The sequence below is a fragment of the Capricornis sumatraensis genome, chromosome 6, assembly GCF_032405125.1.
Source record: "Capricornis sumatraensis isolate serow.1 chromosome 6, serow.2, whole genome shotgun sequence".
Classification (NCBI taxonomy): Eukaryota; Metazoa; Chordata; class Mammalia; order Artiodactyla; family Bovidae; genus Capricornis; species Capricornis sumatraensis.
In genome coordinates this window covers 56,494,582-56,510,830 of record NC_091074.1, presented here as the reverse complement: position 1 = coordinate 56,510,830, position 16,249 = coordinate 56,494,582, and the positions used below count along the sequence as shown (strand labels likewise).

Below are 16,249 nucleotides of genomic sequence, written 5' to 3'. Positions count from 1 at the left end.
CAACTTCAGTTTCTTCAGTGTTACTGGTTGGGGCATAGACTTGCATTAGTGTGATATTGAATGGTTTGCCTTGGAAACGAACAGAGATCATTCTGTCGTTTTTGAGATTGCATCCAAGTACTGCATTTTGGACTCTTTTGTTGACCATGATGGCTGCTCCATTTCTTCTAAGGGATTCTTGCCCACAGTAGTAGATATAATGGTCATCTGAGTTAAATTCACCCATTTCAGTCCATTTTAGTTTGCTGATTCCTAGAATGTCGACATTCACTCTTGCCATCTCCTGTTTGACTACTTCCAATTTGCCTTAATTCATGGACCTGACATTCCAGGTTCCTATGCAATATTGGTCTTTACAGCGTCAGACCTTGCTTCTAGCACCAGTCACATTCACAGCTGGGCATTGTTTTTGTTTGGCTCCATCCCTTCATTCTTTCTGGACTTATTTCTCCACTGATCTCCAGTAGCATATTGGGCACTTACCAACCTGGGGCGTTCCTCTTTCAGTATCCTATCATTTTGCCTTTTCATACTGTTCATGGGGTTCTCAAGGCAAGAATACTGAAGTGGTTTGCCATTCCCTTCTCCAGTGGACCACATTCTGTCAGACCTCTCCACCATGACTCGTCTGTCTTGTGTGGCCCCACACAGTATGGCTTAGTTTCATTGAGTTAGACAAGGCTGTGGTCCATGTGATCAGATTGGCTAGTTTTCTGTGATTATGGTTTTAGTGTGTCTGCCTTCTGATGCCCTCTTGCAACACCTACCATCTTACTTGGGTTTCTCTTACCTTGGGCATGGGGTATCTCTTCACTGCTGCTCCAGCAAAGTGCAGCTGCTGCTCTTTACCTTGGATGAGGGGTATCAAATCAGGACCACCTCTGAGAAGGCCACCCCTGAGAAGGCTGCCTCAGCGCTACCTTCTGCCTTAGTGAACGCAGAAGTCTAAAAATGCTTCGCAAGGATCAAAGTGCATTTTACACACAGGAAACATCTATTTCTATTGTCTCACCTGCTTTTGTTTGCTTTAACTTCAAAATAATCTTAAATTTATAGAAAAATTATGCCTTCTTGCTTGATCCTAAGAAAATGAAAATGCCTTTACTAGTGGCATCCCCAAAGAAAGCAATGGCACCCCACTCCAGTACTCTTGCCTGGAAAATCCCATGGACGGAGGAGCCTGGTAGGCTGTGGTCCATGGGGTCGCTGAGTTGGACACAACTGAGCAACTTCACTTTCACTTTTCACTTTCATACATTGGAGAAGGAAATGGCAACCCACTGCAGTACTCTTGCCTGCAGAATCCCAGGGTCAGCGGAGCCTGGTGGGCTGCCGTCTATGGGGTTGCAGAGTCGGACATGACTGAAGCAATGCAGCAGCAGCAGCAGCAGCAGCAGTGACATCCCACACTTTAAAACAAAAATACTGACTAAATATGAAGAGGCCCAGTGACACTGAGGTATCAAATTACTTTTCTGAAATAAGATTGTAAAGTGATTACTAGGAAAGCTGTAACTACTTCTAAGGAGAACTTGGCAGGGGTTCTATGGGGTCACAGTCCATGGGGTCACAAAGAGTCAGATACAACTGAGCGACTAAGTACAACTACTTCTAAACTCTGGCACATATACGTTTGCCAATGCTTTGGCATCCTCTCAAATTTACTATTTGTACATGGGCAATATAAGAATGCCTATGTACCTTTTATAAATACAAACATTTGTAAAGAAGCTCTCAAATAACTTAACTGGAGGAATAAAACACGTTTAACTTATCTGTATTTTATTACTATTGGAAGCACTTTATGATAAAGTATTACATATTTATTATCTCAAAAGAGTTGTCTATGATCACTATCTGTATTTCCTTATCTTTTATCCACTCCAAAACCCAAACCAAGCTGTTTGCCACCCTCTCTCTGCACCAAAATAAGTCTTCCTAAGTTCAACAATAATTTCAGGCTGCTAAATCCATTGATGATACTATTTTTCCAGTATCATCCCATTTCTACTTCTCAGAAACATGTCACATTTGTTCTATTCCCCTCCATCTTGAAATACCCCCATCCTTTGCCTTCTATGATATTACCTTCTTGTGCTTTTCTCTGACTCACTCTCTTTCACTCCAGCTCAACCATTGAAGTAAATCTACTTCCTGTTCTCAATCTTTACTCCATCATCTCCTACTCAAAAATCTCTTCCAAGCGCTAGACTTGCAAGTCAGTACCTACTTAACATATCCATGTAGATGTCACAAGGGCACCTCAACAGAGGATGAGCAGAAGAGACCTCAGGATATGACTTTTCTCTGTTCCCTAACTCAACGATGCCCACCATATCCATCCAGTTATATAAGCCTGAAATCTAGGAGAAGCTTGTCCCCCACAATCCATATCTAACCTGTGACCCAATCTTATTGAGTTTTTTGAATCTTTATTGTCTCACAGACGCACCTACTTCTCTCCAACTCTACTACTACCTACCTGTCTCTTTAATCAGTTCAGTTCAGTCGCTCAGTAGTGTCCGACTCTTTGGGACTCCATGAATCGCAGCACGCCCGGCCTCCCTGTCCATCACCAACTCCCGGAGTTCACTCAGAAAGCAAAGGAGAAAAGGAAAGATATAAGCATCTGAATGCAGAGCTCCAAAGAATAGCAAGAAGAGATAAGAAAGCCTTCTTCAGCGATCAATGCAAAGAAGTAGAGGAAAAGAACAGAATGGGAACGACTAGAGATCTCTTCAAGAAAATTAGAGACACCAAGGGAACATTTCATGCAAAGATGGCCTCAATAAAGGACAGAAATGGTATGGACCTAACAGAAGCAGAAGATATTAAGAAAAGGTGGCAAGAATACACAGAAGAACTGTACAAAAAAGATCTTCATGACCCAGATAATCACGATGGTGTGATCACTAATCTAGAGCCAGATCCTGGAATGTGAAGTCAAGTGGGTCTTAGATAGCATCACTACAAACAAAGCTAGTGGAGGTGATGGAATTCCAGTGGAGCTGTTTCAAATCCTGAAAGATGATGCTGTGAAAGTGCTGCACTCACTATGCCAGCAAATTTGGAAAACTCAGCAGTGGCCACAGGACTGGAAAAGGTCAGTTTTCATTCCAATCCCAAAGAAAGGCAATGCCAAAGAATGCTCAAACTACCGCACAATTGCACTCATCTCACATGCTAGTAAAATAATGCTCACAATTCTCGAGGCCAGGCTTCAGCAATAAGTGAACCGTGAACTTCCTGATGTTCAAGCTGGATTTAGAAAAGGCAGAGGAACCAGAGATCAAATTGCTAACATCCGCTGGATCATGGAAAAAGCAAGAGAGTTCCAGAAAAGCATCTATTTCTGCTTTATTGACTATGCCAAAGCCTTTGACTGTGTGGATCACAATAAACTGTGGAATATTCTGAGAGAAATGGGAATACCAGACCACCTGACCTGCCTCTTAAGAAATCTGTATGCAGGTCAGGAAGCAACAGTTAGAACTGGACATGGAACAGCAGACTGGTTCCAAATAGGAAAAGGAGTCCATCAAGGCTGTATATTGTCACCCTGCTTATTTAACTTATATGCAGAGTACATCATGAGAAACGCTGGACTGGAAGAAGCACAAGCTGGAATCAAGATTGATGGGAGAAATATCAATAACCTCAGATATGCAGATGACACCACCTTATGGCAGAAAGTGAAGAGGAACTAAAAAGCCTCTTGATGAAAGTGAAAGAGGAGAGTGAAAAAGTTGGCCTAAAGCTCAACATTCAGAAAACGAAGACCATGGCATCCAGTCCTATCACTTCATGGGAAATAGATGGGGAAACAGTGGAAACAGTGGCAGACTTTATTTTTTGGGGCTCCCAAATCACTGCAGATGGTGATTGCAGCCATGAAATTAAAAGATGCTTACTCCTTGGAAGAAAAGTTATGAGCAACCTAGATAGTATATTCAAAAGCAGAGACATTACTTTGCCAACTAAGGTCCACATAGTCAAGGCTATGGTTTTTCCTGTAGTCATGTATGGTTGTGAGAGTTGGACTGTGAGGAAGGCTGAGTGCCGAAGAATTGATGCTTTTGAACTGTGGTGTTGGAGAAGACTCTTGAGAGTCCCTTGGACTGCAAGGAGATCCAACCAGTCCATTCTGAAGGAGATCAGCCCTGGGATTTCTTTGGAGGGAATGATGCTAAAGCTGAAACTCTAGTACTTTGGCCACCTCATGTGAAGAGTTGCCTCACTGGAAAAGACTCTGATGCTGGGAGAGATTGGGGACAGGAGGAAAACGGGATGACAGAGGATGAGATGGCTGGATGGCATCACTGACTTGATGGACATGAATCTCACTGCAATTACCCTCTAACTTGTCTCCTACAGCAACTAATCTTGGCCTGCTCTAGTCTGTTCTCCACTCTGCATACATATATGGTTTGTTTTCATTTATATATACCAACATATATATCTGTTTTATTCATTTATCTGTTGATGGACACTTAGGTTGCTTCCATATCTTGGCTATTATAAATAATGCTGCTATGAACACTGGGGTGCAAGCCTTTATTTGAATTACTGTTTTTGTTTTCTTCAGCTATAACCCAAGGGTAGAACTGCTGGTAGTTCCTTTTTTAGATTTTTGAGGAACTTCCATACTATTTCCCACAGTGGCTGCACCAATTTACATTCCTACCAACAGTGTACTAGGGTTCCCTTTTCTCCACACCCTTGCCAACATTTGTCATTTGTAGAGGTCTTTTTATGATAGCCATTCTGACAGGTATGATTGTTCATATATTTTTAAAATGCAAATCTGATCTATATTCCTCTATCTAACACTCTTCACTGCCTTCCTATTGCCTGTGGATAAACAGAAAGGCCTACAAAGAAACTGACGTGGCTCCTACTTATCTCTCTGGCTTCATCTATTTCCACTCTATTGTCTATTACAGGTTCCTAGTTCCTCTACCCCACTGGGTCTTTGCATGGCCTTTCCCCTCATTATCTCTGCCTAGTTAACTTTCATTTAGACTTCAAATTCAACCAAATGTCGCTTCCTTAGAGATGCATCTTGAAGCACCTCCTCAAAATAAGCTAGGTCCTCTTGCTTCTTGCCTGGAAAATCCCACGGATAGAGGAGCCTGGTGGGCTACACTCCATGGGATCACTAAGAGTCGGACACAACTGAGCTACTTCACTTTCACTTTTCACTTTCATGCATTGAAGAAGGCAATGTCAACCCACTACAGTGCTCTTGCCTGGAGAATTCCATGGATGGAGGAGCCTGGTGGGCTGCAGTCCATTGGGTCGCACAGAGTTGGACATGACTGAAGCGACTTAGCAGCAGCAGCAGCTTGCTTCACACCTCCATATCACTCTGCATTTTTCCTTTATAGAATCCATGCTCATTTCATTAATGACTCTGAGTAAAAATAAGGCTGTATCAGCATTTCTTTTGCTCACCATTTTATCCTAAACCCCTCTAAGTCTTTGCTCTTCATCAGCCATTGTCAGTTATTATAAGCTCCAAGTGCACTTAGTTCCACAGGGCTAGTGAGTCCACCTGCTGGAACAGGAGGTTCATATCCCAGGGACCTGGAAAGTCTTCTCCCTGTGTTTTGCACTTAAACACACACACACACACACACACACACACACACACACACAAACAGGGCTTATTTAAGACCATCTTTCACAGGTGAGGAGGGAAACAACTTCCAGGTCAAAGAGCACAAAGTAATACATCTGCCCCAGTATTGGCAGGCATTAACAATGCTACTTCTTCTGTTGCACCTTCACACACATTGACTACAAACAGCTGAGAAGACTGATTAACTATTTCTTGTTGACACAGCCAGGACTATCTGGGCATCAGAAGGAATAATGTACAGAGTATAGCAGCCCATTCTATGCATTCTTTTACTCAGAAGCATTTACTGAATGCTGATTTTGGGCTAAAGCATCAAGTACCATGAGGGACTGATGCTGCTGCTAATAAGTCGCTTCAGTTGTGTCTGACTCTGTGCGACCACATAGACGGCAGCCCACCAGGCTCCCCGTCCCTGGGATTCTCCAGGCAAGAACACTGGAGTGGGTTGCCATTTCTTTCTCCAATGCATGAAAGTGAAAAGTGAAAGGGAAGTCGCTCAGTCGTGTCCGACTCTTCATGACCCCATGGACTTCAGCCCGCCAGGCTCCTCCATCCATGGGACTTTCCAGGCAAGAGTACTGGAGTGGGGTCCCATTGCCTTCTCCACTATGAGGGGTAGGAGATGGATAATAAGAGCTATTGTTTATGGAGGCTGTACCATGTTCCAGGAATGTACATTATAAGCGGCAATCTACAAGCCATGCTTCAAGTAAATTACCATTTTATGAAGAAGAGAACACTTAACAAACCATAATATAAAACCAAAGGGAGTAAACAGAACTATATAATCTACATTATTCCAGATCCTTAACACAGTCCAAGTTAAAGGCATTAGAGAACTTTATGAGGTCTCAGAGTTCCAATTAGAATCTGCTCTTTGGGGTTCTTAATTACTCACTAGGACATGAAACTAATTATAGCTCCCAGTGGCCAAATACATTGTATTAAGCATCCAAATTAGAAAAACCCAGAGTTCTTATTCAAACAATTATTTGGAAGATATTTTTAGCTGGCTGTACATTTTGCTGATCTTAAAGTGAACTGTCCCAACTTGGTTATCCTGCAGTTAAGAAAAAAATCCAAGCACTATTTATCTAACAAATATTCATCTGAGTGCCTACTATGTGCTGCAAGGAGTCATGAATATAAAAGTGATCAAGTCATGGCCCCTGCCTTTAAGGTTGAGACTCACAAAATAAAGTAAGAGCCACAAAGAGGTACCAAGCAGAAACTGAGGCACAAAGGAGCCTTCTGCAAACAGAAGGGTGGGAGCAATGTTGGCAATACCCTCATTGAGGAAACAACATTTAAATTAGTTTCCAAAGGTATATTCAACCAGCAGTTAGAAGATGAGGAAGAAATACAAACAAAGACACAAAGGCATAACAAATATGAAAGGTGGGTCAGTTAGTCAGCAAGGCCAGGCCTAGATTTATCCCACAGTTAAGCAATGTGGAACCATGAAATGACTTTGAACAATAAACGGGTTTTAAAAACTTGCACATGAGCCAGGACTTCTCTGGTGGTCCAGTGGCTAAGACTCCATGCTCCCAATGCAGTGGGCCTGGGGTTTGATGTCTGGTTAGGGAATTAGATTCCACATGTCACAGCAAGAGTTCTCATGCTGCAACTAAAAAGAAAATTATCCCACATGTCACAACTAATGATCCCGAAGATTGAAGCTGCAATGAAGACTGAAGATCCAGCATGCCACAACCAAGACCTGGAACAGCCAGATAAATAAATTATACATATATATGCAGGTCAGGAAGCAACAGTTAGAACTGGACATGGAACAACAGACTGATTCCAAATAGGAAAAGGAGTACATCAAGGCTGTATATTGTCACCCTGCTTATTTAACTTCTATGCAGAGTACATCATGAGAATGCTAGGCTGGAAGAAGCCCAAGCTGGAATCAAGATTGCTGGGAGAAATATCAAAAACCTCAGATATGCAGATGACACCACCCTTACGGCAAAAAGTGAAGAAGAACTAAAGAGCCTCTTGATGAAGGTGAAAGAGGAGAGTGAAAAGGTTGGCTTAAAGCTCAACATTCAGAAAACGAAGATCATGGCATCCAGTCCCATCACTTCATGGCAAACAGATGGGGAAACAGTGGAAACAGTGGATGACTTTATTTTTCTGGGCTCCAAAATCACTGCAGATGGTGATTGCAGCCATGAAATTAAATGACGCTTACTCCTTGGAAGGAAAGTTATGACCCACCTAGACAACATATTAAAAAGCAGAGACAATACTCTGTCAACAAAGGTCTGTCTAGTCAAGGCTATGGTTTTTCCAGTGGTCATGTATGATGTGAGAGTTGGACTATAAAGAAAGCTGAGCGCCGAAGAATTGATGCTTTGAACTGTGGTGTTGGAGAACACTCTTGAGAGTCCCTTGGAATGCAAGGAGATCCAACCAGTCCATTCTAAAGGAGATCAGTCCTGGGTGTTCATTAGAAGGACTGATGTTGAAGCTGAAACTCCAAAACTTTGGCCACCTGATGAGGAGAGCTGACCCATTTGAAAAGACCCCGAGGCTGGGAAAGACTGAGGACAGGAGGAGAAGGGGACGACAGAGGATGAGATGGTTGGATGGCATCACCGACTCAATGCACATAGGTTTGGGTGGACTCTGGGAGTTCGTGATGGACAGGGAGCCCTGGCATGCTGCAGTTCATGGGTCACAAAGAGTCAAACACGACTGAGTGACTGAAATGAACTGAACTGAATATTTATCTATATATTTATATATAAACTTCCACATGAATGCATGGTAGCACTGTTAACAATAGGCAAAAGGTGGAAACAATTCAAATGTCCATCAGCTAGTGAATCAATAAACATAATATACTGTATCTATACAATGGATTGTTAATCAGCCATAAAAAGGAATGGTGTTCTAACACATGCCACAATATGGGTGAACCTTGAAAACATTAAACTAAGTGAAAATAGCCATGCACAAGGTCACATATTATATGTGTCCATCTATATAAAATATCCAAAATAGGTAAGTTTATAGAAAGAGAAAGCAAACTAGGGGTTGCTAGGCTTCCCTCGTGGCTCAGATGGTAAAGCGTCTGCCTACAGCGCGGGAGACCTGGATTCGATCCCTGGGTTGGAAAGATCCCTGGGAGAAGGAAATGGCAACCCACTCCAGGACTCTTGCCTGGAACATTCTATGGACAGAGGAGCCTGGTACGTTACAGTCTATGGGGTCACAAAGAGTTAAACATGATTAAGCGACTTCACTTTCTTAGGTCAAAGAGTGGGAAGAATATGGAGTAACTGCTTCACAGTTAATGGGTTTCCCTTTAGAGTGATGAACATATTTCAGAACTAGACAGTGGTGATGGTTGTACAACATTGTGAATGAATGTAATAAATGACACTAAACTGTACCCCTCAAATGGTAAATTTTATGGAAAATTATAAAAAGTAAAACAAAAAACACAGTAAACTAATAATACAGAAAGTTATAAAGTGGACCATGAAAATTCTCCTTCACATCCCCAACTCTCCACTCCTACTTTACCAAAGTAAATGTTATTTTGGTTTTTAATTTTAATATTGCCTTCCAGAAATGTATTTTGTGTGCATATATACAAGGGTGTGGGTGAGTGGAGAGTGCTGTATGATTATATGATACACTTCTTCAGTCCATTTAAATTTTACTACTGGGAAATCTTGGGTTCTTAAAATCCCTATACACATCAGTATATGTAAGTCTAAAAGGACTCACTCTAAATCAGAATTACCTTATAATGGTTTAGCCTTCAAAGTTTGTTTTTTTTTTAAACCCACGTTATCAATAGCTGGTTGATAAATTGAGAACAATATAGTTGAGTTTTCAAGTAGAGGTTACTAAGAAAAGTTCATTCTGTCAAAATAATTTTTTAAAACCCAATAACAGCCTGAGAAGAGAAAAAGCCTTGTGCCTATATAAGCAGGTCTCATGCTGGTGCCAACCTGAGCAGAACCACGATGAGAAAACATGAAGTGTACTTATTATGAAATGGTCTCAGGTAACATTGAATAACTAACTCATAAAAAAACAAGTCAGCATGTCACAAGCAGAGGCTCCAACTTCAACAGTCAAAAAATTTTGAAAGACAGATCTCAATGAGGAGTATAATTAAATTTAATTTATCCTTTAGAGTCAATGAGTTAGTGTAATAAAGACAATGAAATAATGCTTTCATAAAGGAGAAGGGTGAGGCTTTTTAGAAGGTAGGAAACAATGTCCTAGGGGCTTTGGGGGAGATGATCAACAGCTATTGTTCAATCTTTTTTCTTTTTGCCACATCACATGACATGAGATCTTAGTTTCCCAACTAGGCCACCTGCCCTCCAGCAGTGAAGTGTCAAGTCCTAACTGCTAGGGAACTCCCTACTGTTCAATCTTTAAAAATGTATCAGAAAAGAAGAATCTGTCTTCACCTTTAATCTTAGAGATTAAACTTCTATTAACAATTTAAGTACAGGAGGCTCCTATAATTTTGCCATTTGACTATCTGAAAACAAATGGCTACACAGTGGCTTTAGGACAGCGAAGTCATCCAGTGTACCGTATGTTGTGTTAGTAGCTCAGTTGTGTCTGACTCTCTGCAACCCTATAGACTGTAGCCTGCCAGACTTCTCTGTCCATGGAATTCTCCAGGTAAGAATACTAGAATGGGTTGCCATGTCCTCCTCCACAATGTACAGTAATTAGATGTTTATTTCAGAGTTAGGATTAACACTCTGAGTCTCAGCTTCCTTGTCAATAAAATAAGGAGAAGTTTTGCCGCCCAGGAAAGCAAGTCAAGGGTCCTTAACTTGCATCTAAGCTGTCTCTATAAAGCAAAAGTGTACCTGTCTTAGTCAAGAAAGATCCCCTGGAGTAGGAAATGGCTACCCATTCCAGTATTCTTGCCTGGAGAATTCCATGGACAGAAGAGCCTGATGGACTATAGTCCATGGGGTCACAAGAGGTGGACACGACTGATCACACACACATGCAAAGAAGCCCACCACTGCTGGTAAACCCCCTATTTGTTGTTGTTATTTTAGTTGCTAAGTCATTCCAACTCTTTGCAACCCCATGGACTGCAGCCCACCAGGGTCCTCTGTCCATGGGATTTTCCAGGCAAGAATACTGGAGATAGTTTGTCATTTCCTTTTCCAGGGAATCTTCCCCACCCAGGGATCGAACCTGCATCTCCTGAATTGCAGGCAGATTCTTTACCACTGAACCACTTGGGAGGCCCCATAGCAAACTTGAGAAAACCCAAACTGACTGTATCTTCTAGTTTTTATGTAATTAGAACAGGAGGGCTTAATGACAAGAAATTAATGGCATTAATTAATTAATCAGCTAGCAATGGCATAAGCTAGCTGAATTTAAAAATTGGGGCAAAGGTGTCTCTACAGCTTATCGCCACCTCACAGTAAGAAGATCTCTGTCTGCCTGCACCATACTAGTTAGAGCCACTTCTGACCAAACACTGAAGGGCCACATGAGAGCTAAAAAGAGGCATGAGCTGCTTTCTGAAAAACTGCCACCTATTTCCACCAGGTAGGATGATAAAAGGTCCCTGGACCCCATAACCTCTTTGGCCTTTTGCTCTAGAAAGCTCTTCTTGCCTGTAATGGGGAGAGGTGATTTTAGAGCATGAGTTCCTCCTTTTCCATTCTCTGGCCAGTGAATAAAGTTTCTATTTGCTGCTAAAAAAAGAGATTTCTCTTTATCGATGAGAATAAAAACCAGGTAAGGAAAGAACTTAACCAGGAATCAGTAACGGTTTCATCTCATAAAGTGGTCAAGAGAATTATGCTTTGTGAAACACTGAGCACAGAACCTAGAATACAATAAGTGTCTAATAAATGTCCAATATTATTATAGTGGGGCTTCCCCCGTGGGTCAGACCATAAAGAATCCACCTACAATGCAGGAGACCTGGGTTCTATCCCTGGGTCAGGAATATCCCCTGGAGAAGGTAATGGCTACTCACTCCAATATTCTTGCCTGGAGAATTCCATGGGCAGACGAGCCTGGCAGGTTACAGTCCATGGGGTCACAAAGAGTCAGACATGACTAAGCAGCTAACACTTGCACTTTTTACTTTCTAATATGAGCATTAACACCATCAATGTACCTCCTGTCTACGAGTTTATAATCCAGCGTCATGAGCTAGAAGCCCAATGCAATTTAAGATGATTTTTAAAATGTATTTCCTTTTTATTCATCTTGTTGTTTTTCAGTCACTAAGTCATGTCCAACTCCTTGTGACCTCATGAACTGCCACAGGCCAAGCTTCCCTGTCCTTCACTGTCCCCTAGAGTTTGCTCAAACTCATGTCCATTGAGTCAGTGATGCCATCCAACCATCTAATCCTCTGTCACCCCTTTCTCCTTTTGCTTTCAATCTTTCCCAGCATCAGGGTCTTTTCCAATGAGTTGGCTCTTCACATTGGGTGGCCATAATATTTTAATGCACAACTGCTTCATATAAGAAATGTGCTACTTACCTTTTATGGATCAAACTTTTTAAATCATAATTTAAATATACCATGTAACTCATTTTAAAAGTATCACAAAAACCACCACAATATTATAAATTAGCCTCCAATTAAAATAAATAAATGTTTTTTAAGTTAGTATTGTAAAGCTGAAAATTTACCTTGTATTTTGTTTCCTTAGTGCCTGGGATAAACCAGAAAAGAATGATACATTGTTCTCCTCTCTAGAGGGGAACTTAAATATGAAAGCCAGTGTGACCACAGCAATCTGCATGAGTTGTTCTAGAACAAACAGAGCTCAGCGATGTGGAGTTTCCACTGAGCTGACCTTAGGGAAAGCCTTTCCCAGCCCGGACAGAACAGTAATAACAGTGAGATGTCTGGGATCAGAAGCCAAATATAGCATCGTGTGGTCACAAAGGGAAGCCATGGCCACCGTGGATATAGAGACAAGGGGCTATCCTCATTTAAAAACGAGATGTCTGGAACATTGCTTTTCGAAACTGTAGTAAAGTTCCAAAAGAGCAGCAGCTTTGTCTTACTCACAGCTATAGACCCTGAATAAGAACAGCACCTGGGAAATTATAATAAACACCTAATCAATATCTGGGAGGGAATGAATGCTTGGATCATAAAAGTCTCCAAGAATCCTTGTAGAGTTAAGGAAAGAAAAAGGCTCCAAGTTACTAATATTGGACTTTCCAATGACTGTGTTGCTAGGGCTCATTTTAAGGTTCCCTTAAAATGTGAGAAATGAGGGGGAAAGTAACATTATTTGCACCCAAATGGGTAGGTATATTAATCATTGACAGCATTTAAATAAAGCCTAGACAGAGATGTTGAAAAGGTGAAATGATCCTCTTTGAGGTACAAGATTAGAGAGTCTAGAGGTGTTTTTGGCATTCAGAAGTCACTGACTCTTTTGAGGTCTGATGAAAAATGCACATTTGGACATTGAAACAATTGTGGGAAAGGTGAGAGGTTAATAGATGAACTCGTTAAAGAAAAGTATTATGAAAAGAATCTGAGGTTCATTTTGAATCCATCTCTGTTGGCCTATAAAAAAAACATCCCATCAACTGTTTTGTAAAACACAAGTATCTCCTTCCTTAGATTAAGAAGCACCAGTTTTGTATTGTTTGGGGAAGTTTTGGTTGTGGAAAGGCTGTGGATTGGGAGTACTTTCAGATTTTGATTTTATGGGTACTGAAAATTGAAGAATGTTTTACTGACAAGAACAGAGCAAACAAGGATGAAGGAAAAGATAAAGAAAGAGGTGGCACGGTTTCAACAGAGAAGAAATCAGGGGGAGAATAACAGGAGCACAGCAGGAGATCCTGGACTTGGTTAGTAAATGAGTCATGGTTTTGCTCTCCAAAGTTCAAAGCCCAGAAAAGAAGGAGGCTAGCTGAGAGTTAAGTACTCAAATCACTGAAATGATAACCAGGGTATTAAAAAAAAAAATCCAGAGAAATAATAAATACTAGAGAGGAAACTGGAGATGGCGATGGCACCCCACTCCAGTACCCTTGCCTGGAAAATCCCATGGACAGAGGAGCCTGGTAGGCTGCAGTTCATGGGGTCATGAAGAGTCGGACACGACTGAGCGACTTCACTTTCACATTTCACTTTCCTGCATTGGAGAAGGAAATGGCAACCCACTCCAGTGTTCTTGCCTGGAGAATCCCAGGGACGGGGGAGCCTGGCGGGCTGCTGTCTCTGGGGTCACACAGAGTCGGACACGACTGAAGCGACTTAGCAGCAGCAGCAGCAGCAGCAGCAACAGCAGCAAGGAAACAGATCTAGATTCAAATCACAGCTCCATTCATTTCTAGCTGTATCCCATTCAGTAAGTCACTAACAGTTTCCCTGTTTACCTTGCCAACACGGAGGACTTGATCTTAAGTGGTAAATCCTGAAATAAAATGTGAACTGTGGTTGGAATGTGTTGTTTGTGGCTTCATCACTGGCCATAGGATCCAGTTTTTAAGTATATTAAACAAATAGCATATAATTCAGTTCAGTTCAGTTGCTCGGTCATGTCCGACTCTTTGTGACCCCACGAATCACAGCACACCAGGCCTCCCTGTCCATCACCAACTCCCGGAGTCCACCCAAACCTATGTTCATTGAGTCGGTGATGCCATCCAACCATCTCATCCTCTGTCATCCCCTTCTCCTGCCATCTTCAATCTTTCCCAACATCAGGGTCTTGTCCAATGAGTCAGCTCTTCACATCAGGTGGCCAAAGTACTGGAGTTTCAGCTTCAGCATCAGTCCTTCCAATGAACACCCAGGACTCTTCTCCTTTAGGATGGACTGGTTGGATTTCCTTGTAGCCCAAGGGACTCTCAAGAGTCTTCTCCAACACCACAGTTCAAAAGCATCAGTTCTTCGGCACTCAGCTTTCTTTATAGTCCAACTCTCACATCCATACATGATCACTAAAAACCATAGCCTTGACTAGATGGACCTTTGTTGGCAAAGTATTGTCTCTGCTTTTGAATATGCTATCTAGGTTGGTCATAACTTTCCTTCCTAGGAGTAAGCGCCTTTTAATTTCATGGCTGCAATCACCATCTGCAGTGATTTTGGAGCCCCCAAAAATAAAGTCTGACACTGTTTCCACTGTTTCCCCATCTATTTCCCATGAAATGATGGGACCGGATGCCATGATCTTCGTTTTCTGAATGTTGAGCTTTAAGCCAACTTTTTCACTCTCCTCTTTCACTTTCAGCAAGAGGCTCTTTAGTTCCTCTTCACTTTCTGCCATAAGGGTGGTGTTATCTGGATATCTGAGGTTACTGATATTTCTCCCAGCAATCTTGATTCCAGCTTGGGCTTCCTCCAGCCCAGTATTTCTCATGATGTACTCTGCATATAAGTTGAATAAGCAGGGTGACAATATACAGCCTTGACGTACTCCTTTTCCTATTTGGAACCAGTCTGTTGTTCCATGTCCAGTTCTAACTGTTGCTTCCTGACCTGCATATAGGTTTCTCAAGAGGCAGGTGAGGTGGTCTGGTATTCCCATCTCTTTCAGAAGTTTCCACAGTTTATTGTGATCCACACAGTCAAAGGCTTTGGCATAGTCAATAAAGCAGAAATAGATGTTTTTCTGGAACTCTCTTGCTTTTTCCATGATCCAGCGGATGTTGGCAATTTGATCTCTGGTTCCTCCGCCTTTTCTAAATCCAGCTTGAACATCAGGAAGTTCACGGTTCACGTATTGCTGAAGCCTGGCTTGGAGGATTTTGAGCGTTACTTTACTAGCGTGTGAGATGAGTGCAACTGTGTGGTAATTAGAGTATTTTTTGGTATTGCCTTTCTTTGGGATTGGAATGAAAACTGTCCTTTTCCAGTCCTGCGGCCACTGATGAGTTTTCCAAATTTGCTGCCATATTGAGTGCAGCACCTTCACAGTATCATCTTTCAGGATTTGAAATAGCTCAACTGGAATTCCATCACCTCCGCTAGCTTTGTTCATCGTGATGCTTTCTAAGGCCCACTTGACTTCACATTCCAGGATGTCTGGCTCTAGGTCAGTGATCACACCATCGTGATTATCTGGGTCATGAAGATCTTTTTTGTACAGTTCTTCTGTGTATTCTTGCCATCTCTTCTTAATATCTTCTGCTTCTGTTAGGTCCATACCATTTCTGTCCTTTATCAAGCCCATCTTTGCATGAAATGTTCCCTTGGTGTCTCTAATTTTCTTGAAGAGCTCTCTAGTCTTTCCCATTCTATTGTTTTCCTATATTTCTTTGCACTGATCTCTGAGGAAGGCTTTCTTATCTCTCCTTGCTGTTCTGTGGAACTCTGCATTTAAATGGGTTTATCTTTCCATTTCCCCTTTGCTTTTCACTTCCCTTCTTTTCATAGCATATAATAGGTATTCAATATTATAGAACGAATGATTAAATGTGTAAAAATATTTGTAAGTACTAGAGTACAAAAAAAAGTAATCTCCAATTCCTGTGTTTTGACAAAAAAGAAAAACCTCTTAAAAGTAATATCATTCTCAAACCAGAATAAATTTAATGAACAGAATTAACTTCTGAATATTTATATTTTGTGTAACAAAAGTCACTAGAGACAAG

The 16,249-nt window shown here is 41.6% G+C and overlaps 1 protein-coding gene across 1 annotated transcript in view; it reads right to left on the bottom strand.

Annotated features, from left to right (window-relative positions):
* GDA (guanine deaminase) overlaps positions 1-16,249 on the bottom strand; it is a 118,140-nt gene that overhangs the window by 89,788 nt on the left and 12,103 nt on the right. The gene's annotated exons all lie outside the window — the stretch shown is intronic.